The sequence below is a fragment of the Pyrgilauda ruficollis genome, unplaced genomic scaffold, assembly GCF_017590135.1.
Source record: "Pyrgilauda ruficollis isolate IOZ18807 unplaced genomic scaffold, ASM1759013v1 scaffold50, whole genome shotgun sequence".
Taxonomy (NCBI): domain Eukaryota; kingdom Metazoa; phylum Chordata; class Aves; order Passeriformes; family Passeridae; genus Pyrgilauda; species Pyrgilauda ruficollis.
The window spans coordinates 527,122-545,444 of record NW_024526600.1 but is presented as its reverse complement, the minus strand read 5'-3'; the positions used below and the strand labels follow the sequence as shown (position 1 = coordinate 545,444).

The 18,323-nt window shown below is 38.9% G+C and overlaps 1 protein-coding gene across 1 annotated transcript in view; it reads left to right on the top strand.

Moving 5' to 3' along the window:
* The first annotated feature begins 1,429 nt into the window (after positions 1–1,429).
* Positions 1,430–18,323, top strand: part of LOC121360444 — a 225,767-nt gene continuing 208,873 nt past the window's right edge. Inside the window, exon 1 of the mRNA XM_041480280.1 lies at positions 1,430–1,805. The gene's annotated coding sequence lies outside the window, so the exon portion shown is untranslated. The remainder of the gene's footprint in view (positions 1,806–18,323) is intronic.

The window sequence follows — 18,323 nt, the reverse complement described above, 5'->3', positions numbered from 1 at the left end:
ATTCCTTTTCAAAATTAAAGTTTTCATGATTGTTATTTCTACTGCTAGGGCTTTCCAAGGATATAAATGTGACCTAATTTATTAAATGCTGTCTTACGTGCAAGACAGAAGTAAAATCCTTACCCCAGGGCACTTACTCAGTGGCCATGATCCTGCAATCTGATCTCCTGAATGAATGTCTGAACTAACATGAGCCCTGCTGCCTGTTCTGAGAGTTTGGCTGGGATTTTAACCAGGAAGGGACATAAAGACTGCAGGTTGTCTACAACAGCCTCAATGAACTTCCCTACATGACCACTACTTTCCTACATGGTTGTGTGTTTCCTTGAGACCTCTATGAGCTTTTGTGTAGCTATTTCTCCATTACCTTCAGTAGATGGTGAAGTTTGGGCTAAAATGATTTTTCTTCTGTGTATAAGCCTTGATCTACGGCACTACTTAGAGATGCTTTGCGATGCACCTGGAGATTAAAGTGCATCGCCCCTGCAGTGCATTGATCTTGCCTGGCCCAGAAAGGGGTTGTCATAGATCTGCTTTTCAAATCAGGACTCCCTCATGGGTTTTTCCAAGGCATCATCTCCATGTCATTGGGTTGGCAGGATATGAAGCTGAGGGTCTTTTTGAAGTTTTCCTTCACACCAAGGGGTGTAACCTTGTTGTGTGGGAATCGTGGCAAGTTACACCCCCTCTTCCCTGTGTGTTCAGGGCAGGATAACTGTGTTCAAATATTCTTTTCTGTACTTTTGTAAAAGTAAACTGTTCAATTTGTTATCTTGGATTATTAAAATGAAGAATGCAGTCTGAATGCTGAGAACTCGTCTCTTGCAAAGGACTGAAATACAGGGGATAAACTTCATTAATTAATTAAATAGTCCTATAAACATCCATGCCTTTGCAGCTACACACAATAGTCTTATTTTAAAAAGCATGATCATGTGCTTCATCAAATATCACTCAGGCCAGTATTATTTAGTATTTGAATACCACTTAAAGACTGCTTATGCATCTCACATTTATTTTTTCTTCCTTTTTTTTTTTTTCCGAGTATAAAAAAAAATTTAGTTTCCTGCATCAAATTATTTGTTATTGGAAAAGGAAAGCAACATTTCTTTATGCAAAACTCTTCTTCCTTCAAAACTGGTACATGGAAAGTATTTTCCAGCTTTTGAAGTTTATTTGATTTTGAACACTTTTGGTTATGTAAGTTTTAATAAGTAGCTTTGGTGTACCCCTAAAGGCACACCCCACACACTTATGTTGTGTGACCTAGGGTCACAAGTAATGGCTGCAAGCTAATTGATTGAGAAAGGCTTGTCTGACTGGGCCCCTTTGAGTCCTCCCTTTACATTCCTAAATTTCTGTAAAGGAGGCACTGGCAGCTTTGCCTGGTGAGAGGAGGGGTTGGGGGAAAGGGAGGAAGTTTCTCAGTTTCTGATTATGCGCAGAGTTTCCTTGTACTGAGCTTATGTTCTCCACCCACTACTTAGTAAGAACTCCTTAACAACTTAAAGCTTTATCCCTGTGAGTACCAGAAAAGTGATCTGAGTATTTATTGAGCAGGGAAAACAAACTGCTTGCTCCAGGCAGAGAGAAAGCTTATGGAAATGATATTAGACCTTCAGTAAAGTGCACAGCTGCATCATACAGAAGCTGAGACTCAAACTGACAGGCAAATAAGCCAGATCACGGAAGGGGCCTCTGTGTGGCAGCTCTGAGCTACCAAGTGTTGGACAACTAGGCAAAAAGTGCAGTGGAACAGGGCAGAAAATAACACACTAACTTCAGGCAACTGTTGCTTATTCATGGTGAGTCCAGATTTGAAATGTTGTTTGAAATGTAGCTTTTTTTGTTGTCTCTAAAAACCCTTCCGTTTTACCACAGCAATCCTTCTGCAGAGCTCATTGTGTTCCAGATGATTTCTCCGGATGTGCACTTCAGTTCTGAACGATACAGAAATGCACAGGGATAGCCTTTTCCTCGCTGCTTGCTCTCTCGTGCTTTTCTTGCTTCAGGAGACAGGTCCTATTTCTAAAAGCACACTGCATGGCTTCTGATTTGGAAAGAAATCGTTGTGCAGCCAGCACTTGGTGTGCAGCTGCATGGAGGTGAATAAGTGAACATAATTTCTGTGCAGTTTTCTGCAGTTTGAGCTTTGTGGCACCTTTCCATTGCTCCTTATTTCACTGCCTTATCTTGAGAATGTATGGCACGGTCACTATGAAAAGAGCTTTGTGTTTGAATTCCTGGTGAGTCGAAGGGTCAGGGCCTATGAGTTATCTGCCTGCCAGCAAGACTCATTGCCGTGTCCCTTTATTTTTCAAGCTGAAATAGGAAAAACATGTGTCCTCATCCCTTTTTTATAAATGCATTTTGAATTCAGGTTTTACATGCTGTTTGTGTGTGCTTTGTTCTTTTGACAAACTTGGGCTTTGGGAGGAGGCCAGTTTTATTCTATCCGTATTTATTTTATTTATTCAAGCTTTCCTGCAGCTTTTCTGAATTCCTTTGTTGTGATGCATGTAATTTTTCCTTAAAACAATATTCTGAGGTTCTGATTTCTGTTGAGAGAAAAAGGATTTATGCTCTGAAACATATTTCCAAAATTACCAGAGAGCTGTCTAAATTTTAGGTAAGTTGCACAGTTATACAGAAGATAAAGCTTTTATAACATTTTACTTGCTTAAGGAGGGAAACACAACACTTGTGGATAAGTTCTTGAGCAGATTGTGTTAGATCCACTAGTCATCTAGTGTAATGGCAATAAATATGATCTGAGCTGTAATGTTATTTCAGTTAGGAGTTTGAAAAAGCTCCTTCATTAGCACAGCAACAGAATTTAACATTGCATGCTGACAGTAATGTTAGAAATATGTTTGTGAAAATTGCTGAGTGGATGAAATTTAGAGTAACAAATCATCAAAGCATGTCAAAGTTACTCTCTATGTGAGGTTTGAAGATATCTGTAATTTAGAGGAGAGTCTGCTTTTTCTTCAGCAGAAGTGTGATTCTGTATAAAATTATTTTCATCATATAATTCAAGTGCACGAAAAATCTTAAAATTAGGTAGCAGTTATTTGGGGTTAAATGGAAAATCCCCATTTGATAGGATAATTCTAATATGCAATGTAAGAAGTTGGTCAGATGAAATCTGCACAGAGGGTATGTTACTACTTGTTTCTTGATCTGTCTTTCTGTTTTTATGCTCACCTAACAATTAGCAGAATGCTTGCTTGAAAAAAAAAATTATGGTGTTTCAGATCTGATTTGATCTGATGTTACAGTCCCTTTCAGGTGCAGTCATGTTGTTTACCTATTGTGTCCTTTCTTATTTGCCAGTTTGAGATCTTGAGTTCACCCATCAATTTTGAAAATGGTTTTAATAGAAAGGGGGGGTTGTGCCAGAGAAATGCTAAGAAATAGGGATTTGAATGCAATGCTGCAATGTAAGTGGACCTCAAACTTTGTGTTTCCTTGTTTTGAATTGAATTTCTGTATATTTCGACTTGGGCTAAGCATTCCTTCCATAAGAAAATCTTTGACTTGTGCTCTTAGCTCAGTTAAGGATGTTCTTTTCTTTTAGGAGTTTCAGGCTTGCTCTGAGGGAAAGAAATATGTTCTCTTTGGTAGCATGAATGTACAATTTCCTTCTTGGCTATGCTGTGAGGGAGGAATACCTGCTGCAGCGCTCTTTATACAAAAGATACTTTGAGGAGGTGGTCTCCTCCCAGGTTTGGAGTCCTGGGGTCTCACCCCCCTCCGGGTGGTCACGAGGCCCCTGGGGAGCAGGGAAAGGTGGGCGCTCACACGTAGGCACACGAACAGAGGATCCATCCTTCTGTGCTCTGGGGTTTCCAGTGGCAAAATAATGCACCAGTGCTGTTGTGACACCAGACTGGAGGATTATGAACCATGTCTTCATGCTCTGATGACCAGCCTGATGATGGGGAAAAGGTTTAATGAGGAAGAGAAGAATTTACTGAGGATTTTATGCCTATATCTATTATTAAAAGCAGAATATCTGCTCACAGTGGTTGCGTTCTCTGATTCAAGGAAAGCCAGAAATAATGATGATTATATGTGGTATTCTTACTGGCTGTCTGAGGACTGGCACAACTTAATGTGACCGGCAAGAAGCTTAAACATCAATATCTCCAAATACTATTATTCTCTCTTAGAGAAAGCCAAAGAACCATGAGCTCAGACTAAAATAATTATACAATCTTTTTTAGTTCTCTCTGACACCAGTTAGTGAAAAAAAAAAGTAGTTTTTAAAAGGTCAAATGTTTGAAAGGTTTTTCTTTTATGTTATTAATGTTTTTCAATGAGTAAATAGATTTGTTTTGTGAATTACATAGAAAGTCATTTTGGAAGTTCACTTTTAGGTTCGTTCTATTCTGTATGAAAGAAGGAAACCCTTTATTTACTAGATCTGTTCCTTTTTATTGGTACCAGTATAATAACAGAAACACGTGTGCATGACACCTATGGATATCTTTAGAGTCACAATAGAAATCATGAAAACTCAAGACTAGTAGTTGACTTTTCTTTCAAAGAGAGGAGCTAGTTTGTGCTGTCATGACAAGGTGATGTCTCTAACAATAGATGAAGAAAAATTGGCGGGTGTAAGAGAATTTTAGTATTCACAGAGTCAGTGAATCACAGTGTTGTTAAAATGAATTAAAAAAAATAACTCTAAGTTAATCCCTAATAATTTTGATTTTTTATTTTTAAGAATTAAAAAAAAACCCCAAAGATAAAAATTGATTTAATCTTCTCAGCTGCAATTCATGATCACATTGGAATGTGATCTTTGGAATACCCGAATTAACTTTCAGTTTGCATTTATTTTTATTCAAACCATCACCAGAATACTGTCCCAGAAGGTGATGATTAAGGGGAAAGAAGAGATAAAAGGAGAAACATTTGGCCTATGAAGTGATTTAAGTACTTTTAATATGTGAGTAAAAGCAAATGATCAGGGAGAAGAAGCAGAAGTGAGGATAGTAATAAGAGTGGCAGAACTTAACAAGCAAACCAGAGGAGACCTAAAATAGAAGGTGCATGGCATGGGAGAAGAAACCCACCCTGTCTGAAATTATTTGAGATGAGTCTTGGGAATTTTGCTGTCTTTCTCTGGGTTTGTTCAGAAGTATTACCACTGCTGGCAGCCAGTTTTATAACTGAAGTTATAAATTCACCCAAGAAAGAAGGCTGTTCCTTCCAAAACTATGATCACAGCATTTCAGAGAGGAGTATGTGACATGGAGCCTCTCTTTTCCACCTAACATCCTCTTCTATTTCTGTGTCCTCTTATATAGTTCTCTCTGTCTAGCTGTGCAGGTAGAGGTGAGGATCATGGTTACATCCATCAGGTCAGGTTGTGACTGTTTTTGAGCACAGGTTAAATTTGTTGGGTTTTTTTTTCCAACTCCTACGAGACCCCTGCAACTTTTTAAATGTTCTTGTCCTTTTGGCAGTTCTGATTCTTGGCTCTGGGGGAGATGGGTGAGAAACATCAATGAACTTTCCTCTGCTTCTCCTCTGACCAAGCCATCCACTTTAAATTCTTTTTATCACCCATGGCTTTATTTGGGCCTCTGTCAAAGATCCGACTGATTTTGGTAGGGATTGGGTGAGGCCAGCAGGGGAGTCCAAAACTGTGTTCATGATGGTTTTCAGTGTATGAATGTGGCACCATAATGGTTTAAGATTCCTCAGTATTCTACTGTAAACAACACCAAAGTCCACAACCACAGAAGTACATACAGTGCTATCTCCAGTTTCTGAAATATCTGTCTCTCCGTTACAGAAATGTTTGGTGATTCAGGCAACAACTAGATGAACTTTCCAATTCTGACATTACCTTTAAAACCCCAAGACTGTGGTAGTATTAACTATGTAACCTCAGTTTATTCAGCAGCACGACAGAGGTAGGTAACAAATACAGCTTCAAGTACTGCAAAAAGCACACTCTTCTTTCAGGCCATTTTGAGTGACAGTATTCAATTTGTATCATCAACTGTCCACATCTCCTCTTAACCCAAAAGGTCCCATGGACCATAAATTTACTGTGAAAGACCTGCAATTGGTCCAGTTTTGAACAGTGCACATTGAGTTGTCTTAAAGGGAAAGATAAATTAAAGAGAAGGCCCTATGCTGAAGTACATGTCCCATTATTGTTCAGAATTTTCATTATTTCCAAAAAGCAGCAGCAGCAGCTGAAGACACCCTCCTAAGAATAGTCCTTTGTGGCAGAGCTGGGTGGAGGTATCCCAGTGCTTCTTCTCGCCCCCCCACTTCTCTGCTAACCAAAACTGTGTATGTTATGGCCAGGCTGGTGGAAGTATCTTCAAAGTGCCTTTCCTAAGGTCACTTGATTTTGAAGTCCCTCTGGATCGAGGACCAATATCCTCTGAAAATACTGCCTGTGGTTTTGGTCTGTATTTTATAAGTTGTTCATTACTGTGTCCTGGTTGTCACGGAGCATCTGTTATTTAGGTCTGTGTGTAATAAATTCCTGAAACAAGAACCTGTGCCTTTAGTAGGGGAAAGTAAATTATAACATATAAACAATGAAAATTGAAGAGACAGTGATTGGCACAGAAATTTATTCAAAAAACATACAAAATATGACACAGCAGCATGACAGAATCAGCCTGAGTTAGAAATACCTTTGAATTGTGTGGAAAGCAGAATGCACTTTCTATGAGCCCCTTAAAGGTTCTTTCAAGCTCTGGCTGAAAATTCACAAGGAAGGCTTTTTCCAGAAGTATCCATTGTAGGTCCAGCTACCTTTCCACTGACAGCAAGAAGAATAACATCAGTATTAGGCAAAAACTGTAAAAATTGATAGTTCATGCTATAGTAGAAGTAGTATTCCTCAAATTCTTTCCTATGTGGTTTGTTTTTCCTCTTCATTTATTATCTACTGCCAGTGTCTGGAAGAAAACCAAGAAATTTGGCAGGATCTGGTAAATTAATCATGTTTTAAGATATATCAGGCCATTTGCTTTCTATCACTTTGCTCATCCTTTAACTGTATTTTTTGGCCTGAAATTTTCCATTGTGTAGTCCAAAACCACAGGTGATTCTTTTGTTTGTTTGTTTTCTTTTTTTTTTTCTTCATGTTAAAGGAAGTATGTTGAAATTATTTTAAGCAGCAGAAGTAGGAACGCATTATATTTTTTCTTCTAAAAATGAAGTAAGCAAAACAAACTCAACAAAAGTCTTTGAAAAACAGCCTTTGGAACAATGTGATCAACAGGTGGTTTGTGGACTATTTTTAAAGGGCTTGACATAAAAAGAGATCTAAATTGTTATATACTGAAGATGGTAAATTATAGCTACTTATTACATGTGTTTTGGCAATAGATGTCAAGGTAGGCACGAATTCTTTTTATTTGCTACTTGGATCTTAAGACAAACTGGGCATTGCATATGGATAACTCTGAGTCTCCTGTCCTTAGAGACCTGCAGGAAATTGCCATGAGCATGTATCCAAAGTTGACTTAGCTGGATGCTGGGAAGTAAAAGCACAGGAAGCAAGATTGTCATCTTGGAACATCTCACATGGGCAATGAATGAATGCTCTTTCCATCTTCTTTTTCATGAAGCCTTCCTAAGACAGTAGTTTCAGCAGGACCAGGCAGTGCTAAAAATGTGTTAGGGATTTTTTCCCCCTCTTTATCTCCTGCACTATACATGTAATTGCAATAACTCAACAACTTCTGCAACTCTGCTGACATTACCATCAGGCGATTCACAACATTGCTGTGAACTGATGGGTACAATTTGAAAGAGGAGAAATTTAGGTTAGATTGAAAAAAACCAAAAACTTTACTGGGAGGGTGGTGAGACAGGCAACAGGTTGCCTCAGAAGGTGCCAGCCCTGGTAGATCCCAGGCTTTGAAGTGTTCAAGGCCAGGTTGGATAAGGCCTTGAGCTACCTGGTCTGGTGGGAGGTGACCCTGCCCATGACAGGGTCTTGGGACTAAAGGATCTTTCAGGGCCCCTCATGATTCTGTGATTCTATGACTCCTTGGTAGACATAGCTCAGCTGATTGGTCCTGTCTACTCTCTGGCAGGACAGGCAGTAGCCACCTCCCAACTCTTAAAGCTAGCACTGTTTTACGTTTATTTCTTTTTTTCATCCACTTATATTCAAAAACCTATTGTTTTTGTTTTATTTTTTTTGTTTTTAAAAATCAAGCCATATACTGCTACATTATGTAGTATATACACATTTTGTTTTTGCATACAGGCAGGTCATAGCAAATGCATCTTTTGAATTGCTTTTTGAATAGAAATATAGAAAATTCTATAGAAAACATCTGCATCAGTACTTATTTATGAGTAATATTTATGTATTAGGGAATGGCATGTTTGTGACACACAAAATCTTAACTTCATTCAATCTACTTCATCTTTTATTTTATATAATGGGGAATTCAGTCTTAAATTTTTATTGATGGCATGCTTTATTTCCTGTATTTATCCACCACTCTTTCAAGTAAAATTTGGCCAAAACTGCTCCTTTCCAAAGCATGTCTATTAGAAAAAACTCAAAAAATATGAAGAGCAAAAGCAATGCATGAGACTGTTCAGTCATTGGGCATGGACTCTGAAAGGGAAAACATTAGCCAGGTCAAAAAAACTGCTGTAAACTGAAACATCAAAAACTTTGGATGAAAATTCAATTCTTTTAACTACATTGTGCTACATATGTACAGTTGCACATCCAGCTGATTTTCAGGTGGAGGAATTTGTTCTCTAGACTGTCCAGTTATGAACTGATGGGAAGAACTTTCAACTTCAGACATTGGCATGGCTGAACACCTTAAATGTAGTTTAACTATTTGAAAATTAACCATTTTATAGGGATTTAGTTACAGAAAGATAGTACACAGTGGCATTGCATCCATCTCTGTCATTCTGGGCTTATTCAGAATTTACCTCAGCATTAAGTCCTAAAAGTTTCAATCTACCTCTGGATATAGAAATCTCAAGGTGTCTTCTAACTTCTTTGTACCTTTGGGCAAATCACTTAAAACGTGATTTCTTACTGCTAAAATATTTTTAGTATATTTATTTATTTTATACATGAATGTGTTCCTTTCTAGCTACAAGTACATTAACTTGACAGCATCCATCTATACGGGTTTTTTGTTTTTTTTTAACTTTGCAGGTCAATTTACCTGTGCTCTGTGAGTAGTTTTTTTACATCTGGTTGGATGCATTTTTAGGTGATCACTGGCATATCTAAAGTCAGGAAATGAGAGTCCTGTAGTTTAAAGTGCTGATTGAGGTGCACATCACACTTGAAAGTAAAATGCTGTATTCCTGCAGTATTGGAAGTAGGGTCCCTCATCTAAGTTCTTAAAACATATTTAAGAGCCTAATCTTAAAACCTTTCAAAAAACCCCCAAACAATCCAAACTGGATTTCACAGAGCTGGCATATTATCAACAGTATTATTCCCAAATATTTGTTGTTACTCTCCTTTTCTAAGTGAGACTTCTACTAAGGCTTCTCTGTTCTCCTTTGCTCTTTCCCTCTTTCATGTGTTTTGAACCCTTTGTGTCTCTCAGTTAAATCTAAAAGGTGAAATTCTCAATGAATATCATGTTTTATGAAAATCTGTGAGTGCATGGAGGAAAAAACCCACAACCGGTGCCAATTTAGAGGAAGAGGCAGGCAGAACATAGCTGTTATACATTCTGTTTGGCAGTGGCTCAGTGGCCAAACAAAATGTGTGCAGTCCCAGCCTCATCACAGTACAGTTTCTCCTGCCAGGTGATAGTGTAATAAGCAATGGGGAGAGATATGGCCATTTGCAGTGAGAAGAAAGAATGTGGAGTTACAGAGCAAAGAGCAGAAATCTGTAGGAAAGCAGGTTTCATCCAGTCTGGTGCTTGCAGGACACCTTGGGTTTGCTATTGCAGAAGAATAAAGGACCAAATGCCAGAAGATCTTAAAATTATGCAAATTGCTTACTATAGGCAAAAAAAGAACATCTTGTTTGCTGCTTTTTTTTTTTTTTAATTGAGCATTTTATCGTGCATGGAAAAATCACATCCTATTTCAGTCTTTCAGTCTTCACAAACTGCACTGAACACATGAGAGTCCTACTAATCTTTCATACGAGATGGCCAACTGCAGTTAAATTCTGTATAAACAGTAAAATAGGGATGCCGAGATATGAAATATGGTAATAAACTTTAAATTGGAGGAAACCTACTTTTCCAAGTGTGAATTTAGCCAGAACTTGGTTCTTTAACTGGCTCTGTTGAAGTCAGATGTGTTTAGACAAGGATAAAAACTTGATTTGAAAGCAGTTCAGTATTTTCTATTTGTTTATATTTAAACTGTCTACATATTCCATCTTACCTTGGGCAAATTGCAAATGGCTTTTCTACACTTGGGATTAGTCTTTTCTAAAGATGAGAATGTTAATATTGAAAATATAGATGTTTGCCTATTATTGTTAATTAAATAATTTTTATGGTCATTTTATTTGTCAGCCAAACAAGGTTCATCAATGCAAATGAATCTCTACTGCCTTTTATGATTTATGCTATTGATTACATAGACTTGATTTCCTAAATTCCTGTAGCTTCTGTAAGATAATTTTCCTTCTCCTAATGTAATTCAAGATAAGGAAAGACACTTTAAACCAACTTATTTTCTGTTACTGTGCTTTTTTGTTTTACAAGCTGAATGAGTATCAGTGACAGATGATGCTCATCAACAATCACTAATTTATTTATTAGAGAAAAATAGAAACATTTCACACTTGAGGAACAGGTGTTTTTTTTAATGGACTGTTTTGGAAAGGTACTACTTCTAAGTATTAATTTTTCAAGAAATGGAGATGTTACCAGTAGCAACAGTAAATCTTAATGATTTGGGTCACTGCAAGCAGGAGTCCATTCAGCAACAGCTTTTGGATGGAATTTGTAGCTGAATTTAAAAGGTTGCTACCAATTAGGATGTACTCTGTATTTTGAAATGCTGGACAACATCTTTAGCCACAGTGACCATTCTCCAGTGTCTGCCATGCATACAACTTCAGTACTCAGCACACTAGTCTTTTCTCCTCTTCAGGGCTTTTAGAGTTTGAGGGACTGCCTTGGAGCATCTTCCATTCTTGCACCTGGCAAAGCAGAGCATAAAGTCTTCTGTGGCATATGAAGGTCCTTCTGTTGCTCCTTTTTTGGGTAGTTCTTTGTTCATCCTTTTTGGTGGATAAACCCTGACAATTCTCTGTGCACATGCAATAGCCAATTATTGCTTTCAAGCAAGGAGTTCTTCTCCCTTTCAGGGCTCTCCAATTCTATGTCCTCTCAGTAACCAGGGGCCAGATCAGTAGTGTGCTTTTCCTTTTAGCAGCATGTTGTGATGTTAGAACTTCCTGCAAAATCATGTGTTTCATATGTTTTTTATATTTTAATCACGTTTTTTAAAGTGCTTCCAGATGTAAGCACATTCTTGGTTACAGCTTACTGCACGTGCTTCTGCACCAATAAACTGGAAAGGCCTGCATCCAACAGCCTTGAAATCCATGTGTGACTTTGTGTGTGATTTCCAAAAGCTCTGCTTTGGGATGCTGGCAGTCAGGGGGTTCAGCCTGCAGGTTTTCTCAGAGGTGTTCAGCCACAGGTACTGCAATACTTACAGTAGCTTAGTAATGTGAAAAGTCCCATTGCAAGAGAAAATGCTTTTCTTTCTCCTTCTCCTCCCTCCACCATGAATCAGACATCTAGTCATGCTTCAGCTGGCTCTTGCCAAAGATAGCTGAAGCCCCCAGTAAACCAGAGAGGCTCTTTATGTGCTTAGGACTCCCATATATATGTGCAAGGTACACTGATGCACACAGAGTGAAACTAATGTGTTCTGGGCTTAGAAAACCCTCATGCAAGTGCACTGTGTGTGCCAATACAGCAGGTAAAATGACTTTATTAAATTTCCGTTTTCCCTTTTCGTGTCTGTTCATGGCAGCCCTTATCCAGAAACCCTTGCTGTTTTTCCACCAGGCAGTTCTTCTGGGCACAGGGAATGCCCCTAAGGGAAGCAGGCCACAGGAAAAGGATAAGGTGACTTTCCCACATAATGCAGTAAGTGACAGAAAGTGCATGTGAGGTAGGTGAAGCACATGTTGGCATTGTAGAAGGCTCAGTCCTACTTCTGCTTCACACATTTTTCCTTTCTAAGCAGGAATCATTAGCACAACAAAACATCAGCTGTTCCCTTTTTGCTAATTCCAGTTTTGTGGCAGCTCAAGAAGACCTGTATGGAAAGGTGAAAAACATAAAGCAGCTCTATGTAACACCCCTTGAGTGTGGGTGGTGAGAGAGAGATGAAACTGCTTATTTTATCATGTAGAACCCCTCTTGAAAATCTCCTGGGGTGTGGGAGAAGAGGACTTTGAGTGCCCTGAAAAAGAGGAAAGCCATAAGATAGGTACCTAATAGGTTTTCTGGAAGAAGTGGAGGCTTTCAGACAGATAAAAGTTCTCAGAACTTCATGTGATGAAAAATTCAAGGACTTGGAAACTTTTCACAAAGATAAAATTAAAATATTTTGTAAAGACTCAGTGAGTGAATGCTGAGAAAAGGAATCTTTATATATATATATATATATATATATAATATTCATAGTCAATAATAAATTGACATAATCAGGAGCAGATTGATTCTGAGTCTGCTCAGGTCATACCATGCAGGGGCATTTGTTGGTAGCTTGAGGGAAATTTAAAAAAAACCCCAAGGTTTGTGTGAGTGATGCACAGAAATGCCCATAATTTATCTGAATAACTTAAATGTGGTAGGTAAACTCAGTCTTGGCTTTGTGCTGCTTGGGTTTTAAAAAAAACAATAATTTATTTGGTTCACTTGGGACGTCTCAAATGTTGATAAACTGGAAAGAACTGTGCCAGTACTTCTGTCATATGATGGCAGAGAAAAACATGCACAACAGAAGTGTACTGTGCAATGAATCAAGTAACACAGTTTCTATTCAGATCACAGCCCTGCGGGTAGATTATATAGAGAGTAATTTTAGCCCTCTTAGAAGTGTGTTGCTAGAATTTCTCTATAAAGAGCAGAAATAACAGAAGCCTGGTAATTAAACATGCTGAATTAAAAAAAAATTGGAGCGAAAATATTTATTGCAATAAGATTGAAACACTTAAAATCCTTTCAGCTAGCCTCACATTAGCCTTTGTGCACCAGTGGCATTTAAATTAAAACCAGTGCGTTTCCCTAAATAGAAAAGTTGGTTTTGATGAAGGCAGAACTTGTGATTAAAACAGCCTCCATTTGAAATCCCTGATTGCATCTGTAAAGCAACTCCTTTGAACAGTATCCTGCTGTCATACAGTTGATGACAATGAAGCTAAATATAAGTACAGAGACTATCTGCAAATGTGCAATATATATATATATAATTTTAATATATATATATATTTATATATGTATCTGAAGCACTTGGGAAACTTGACGTTTTTCATTCAAATGCAGACATGATATTAGGATCCCTTTCCGCCAAACCTGGTCTTGTAATAAGGAAGGAACCACTGCTTATTTGAAACTTCATCCTTTTTAAAGGTGATTCATGGTAATATAACAAAGACAAAAATAAACTGGAAGTCTGAATCTGTCCCTGATGTTGTCTGCTTGTCTACACAATACGTTATTTATACAGAGAAACCTATGAAGTCCCTCTGTATGTACTTTCATTCAGTTGTACTTGATGACAAAATCTATAAGAGAAGTTGGTTTTGGATTTTTTTTTTCATTATTCTTCTTTTTTCTATGTTTTACCTACAACCATATCTTATCGTGTATCCATATAGAATATGAATTTTGGCCCAGTGTAGGTGTCTTTGACAGACATTCATGGACTATATACACACATATATATACAAAAATAAAAGCAAGAGATCTCAAAAAGATTCTCTCAAAATGTCATCTGGTTTCTTTGGTCCTTGCTAGCTGAAGGTAGCTAAGCACATGCTAAATGGAGCAGAAATGAGGGAGCAGAAAATGGCAATTGTCAATTTAATCAATACCTAGACCATGGTGTAAATATCTGTTGATGTTTGTAGTCTGGGATAATGGGGAAAGGTTTAGTTCTGCTTCTGCTTTGCAATATTTTAGCAATGCTTGTAGCCATAAACCTGCCCTAAAACACCAATTAATGAGGGTTTATGAGTGCTTTGTGTTACTGGAGTGATGTAACAGGTCAACACATGTCAATGAAAGCAGCCTGTTGTTCTGCCATTTTTGAAATAACAAACCTGAATAACAAAAAGTAATCTGAGTGCTTGTCTAAAAGCAACATGTTGGATGGTCCTCTCTCTCTCCCTGTAAATTAAGAAGTTATTTGATTTGACTAATTGATTATAGACTGTTTGGCCCATAGTATCCATTTGAATAATCTAGCAGCTGCAGCATGTAGATGGTGGAGACTAGAGATAAGAAGTGGAGAACAGCTGGGAAAGGCCTCGGGTGGCAAGGAAACGATGCAGCAGCTGGAGAGTATAAACAGGGACCTGACAGGGAAGTTTTAGATGAGGAAAAAATCTGCAGCTGGGTTTGTGAAGCTTTACCTTGGTGGTAGCTGCTCCCACGCAGAGTTTTTCCTCAAGAATTTATTTGGTCACCCTTACATCTTCCCATCCACCCCTTTTCCACATCTTTATATGAGTCTCAACTGTGCAGTGTATGCCAAGTTCAGTATGTTGTAATGTATGCTATTCTTTACCATTCCATTAATTTAAAACATAAGAAGGGAAAATGTATCTTTATTATTCAACTCATCAATATGGAAACCACATCATATTAAAGGAGCCAGTATTCCTATGAACAGTACTTTTCAACTGTGGCTTCTCCTTAGGATTTTAGGACTGTTTTACAAGGCCTATTGAATTGCATAAGCATAAGTCTATAATATCATACATAAATATTATGTGTAGTGGATGCTTGTAGCTTAAAAAGAAAAAGCAGGAGCAAAAAAGTAAGATCATTCAGTATAGCACGGTGTATATAATTTGAATGAATGCCTGTTTGAACTATTATTTTTAGAATGCAAAATCCAGTATTTATTTAAATGGATTAAGGACAGAAAAGATGTCATCACCCTTGGGAAGGTGTTCCAGTGGTGAACTACAACAGGTACCCTGTGTACCTGCATCATATATATATATGACCACATATCGATATAATCTGAATTTGACTACTGGGACTTGTTTGTAGTGTTGTCTTTTACCTGCAAAATCCTCCTGTTGAAACGGATATAGACAATGATCCATTCAGACATAATTTTTGAGGATAAATGGGACTGTATTAAAGAGTTTTTTCTGGTTCTTTACTCATGAGGCTCTTTAGTGAGTTTCTTGAATTGTGCACATCAGACATTGATACAGCCTTCCAACTCCAGAAGCTTGAGTGCCAAGTACCGAGGTAATCCAAGTTCTTCAGTCCTTTTCAGGCTCCTTCCAAGGAGGCCTCTGGGGATGCATTTTTCCCCTCAGCCCTGACAGTGCATCGGGAGCTCATGTTTGGTGGAGTCGTGTCCACTCTTAGTGCCAAGCCTTTTTAAAAATTGTTGCCCTCAGCATAAACTCTCTCACTCTGCCAAAAGAACCCTACTCTCTTGTTTAATTTGTATATATATAAATTGGTTATCAGAGTGAAGGGACATACCCAGAGGCTCAGTCTGGGAGCAGCAATCAGACTCCTAAATATCATATTGTGTCCTTGCCAATGGTAATTTACTTGTTTCTTCCCCTGTACTTTGTGTGACTGAATATTTGCATTTTTCTGCTTAATATGCCAAGGCTGTACATGCTCTTTCTTTTAGATTTTATCTAGTTTCATCTGGTGAACAGAGTATGCTTGAGGGATTGCATTGTGATTAATGCTGTTTCTCTAATCATGTTTATTATTATTACTATAAATCGTTATCTATGTGGTTAATTATTTCCTGTAGTTGTGTGATTAATAAAATATTCATCTCAAGTACATTATGAAATGCCTTCCATCTTGTTTAACTTAAGATTAAATGTCCTTCATTTCTGCCAAGCCCTGTTCAGGGTGGTACTCCTCTGCTGTCTCTGGAGAGCTGATATCATGCTGGTTTGGAATATTCATTAGCAGCCCAACCCTTTTTCCAGGGATGACTCTGATTATGCCCATTTCAAATGCTTCTGCTTTTAAAATGTGCAACAAGAAATTAATTATTTCAGCAAAAAGGGGCTTGAGCCTGAAATCTACTTCCTGGGCTGGCTACAGAGGAGGAAGAGAGAGTCCTCTTGAAATGGACCAATGTTACCAGCATGACACTCTTGCACCAGGGGCAGAAGCTATTGCTTCCCTTTCCAGATGTAAGAAAACTATTCCCTGGTGCTAAGTATAAGAGAAAGACTTTTTTATAATTTAGGATTACTCTGTGTTTAAAAGCTTCTATTTGAAAGGAGCAAGTGTTTTATTAGAAAAAAAAAGAAAAAAAAAGAAAAAAAAAATCCTACCTAATTTCTCAAGATATCAAATTGTATGCTAAAGTAGAAACAAATCCAAAGAAGAGTTGAACTAACTTGATGTCAGTAGATATTCTTAGGAATTTTTTTAACTTTTGTTCACCTTTCTTGAAACAAAATTTATTTTCAGTTATCGTTTTCTCTTGAAATCCTTCACTAAATCTGTTGTCTGGTGTGATTATAGGGGTTGCAGCTGTGCTGGGTCCTACCAAGTGGCCAAGCAATGAGTGTGCCAGCGTGACAGACAGCAGTGTGGCACCTGATGCTGGCCATGACTCCCTGGTCCTGGCCGCCTGGCATCCATGAACTTTAGGGTCTCTGGCTGCTGGAGGGGCAGAATTGTTGCCCGTGGTTGTGCACTTTCCAGCAGCAGCAGGGCTGGAACTTCAACAGAGCTACTGGCTTGTGCTATGAAGGAGTTGTGGGCATGGATAGGGAGGGGGAGCTGCTGTGTTGAGGGGAAGCAGGAAAGTCTCCGGGTATGTGAGGCTAATGGGCCATCTTAGAATCATAAAATATGCAGAGTTGAAAGGAATCCATCAGGACCACTGAGTCCAGCTCCTGGCCTGGCACAGGACACCCCAAGAATCCCACCATTTACCTGAGAGTGTTGTCTAAACTCTTCTTGAGCTCTGTCAGGTTTGGTGCTGTGGCCGCTGCCCTGGGGAGCCTGTTCCAGTGCCCAGCTGCCCTTTGGGGCGAGAACATTTTTCTGATATCTAACCTAAAACTCCCCTGATACAATTTCCTGCCATTTCCTTGCATCCCATCACTGGTCATGAGAGTGAAGAGATCAGTGCCTGCCCCTCTGCTTCTCCTCATGAGGGTGATGGAGACTGCCATGCTCTGCCCTGGAGCCGTGTGACATGGGTACTCATCACACAGAGTTTGGACCATTCCCTCTGGGTCCTTCCTAGGAATGGGGACATTCCTGAATGGATGGGGACAGCAGAGAGGTGGCAGTGCTGTCTTGGAGCTCAGGCATGTTCCCTGCTGGGTCTGGAGGAGCCCCCTGGAGCCAGGCCCAGCAGGGGTGACCACAGCCCCGTGCTGCGTGCCCACAGGGGGTTCCAGGCATCGGCAGTGGCGAGGCATTCTCAGCCCTGTGATGGGCACCAGGCCTGCAGTGCTGGGGGCCAGCCCAAAAATGCCTTCAGCAGCCTCAGTGGTAGCCAAAGGTGGCACCAGCATGGACTGGCTTTGCTTGGCCACAATGCAGGGACCAGAAATGGGACAGTCTGCCTCTTCTCCCTGCTGTGCAAGGGCCAAACCTTCATATCCCCCTGCTCTGCCCTGGACCATTCTCAGGAGGGGAACACAATGATCAGCACAAGGTATTTTAGAAAGAGCAAGACCAGCAGCCTCTTGTAAAATATCTCAGTTACTGAGCTAGCAGGTGTGATTTCTTGTAGCAGTTCTTGAACTGAAAAGCAGATGGTATCTACGTGCTGTGGTGTAAGTGCAGCAGAAGCACTTGGAGGATTAAAATGATGACTCATTGGAGAAAGCAGGTCAGGGAGATGAACAATTGAAAGAGATGGCATTAGTTAATACAAAGTTGTTGACTTTTTGAGGCATGCACAAATGTATTTTTACACTACTGAGAAGCAGTAAGTTTTCAAGGTTGTAAATCTGCTCTCCAGACTATATGTTAAATTAAATAAAATAAACCCTCAGGTTTTGGGTTTTAGTGGTTTTGTTGTTGTTTTTGATTTTTTTTTGTTTTTGTTATTTTTTTGTTTTTACTATATTTTAGCTTTATGCTTTGTTTTTCATCTACCAGGTA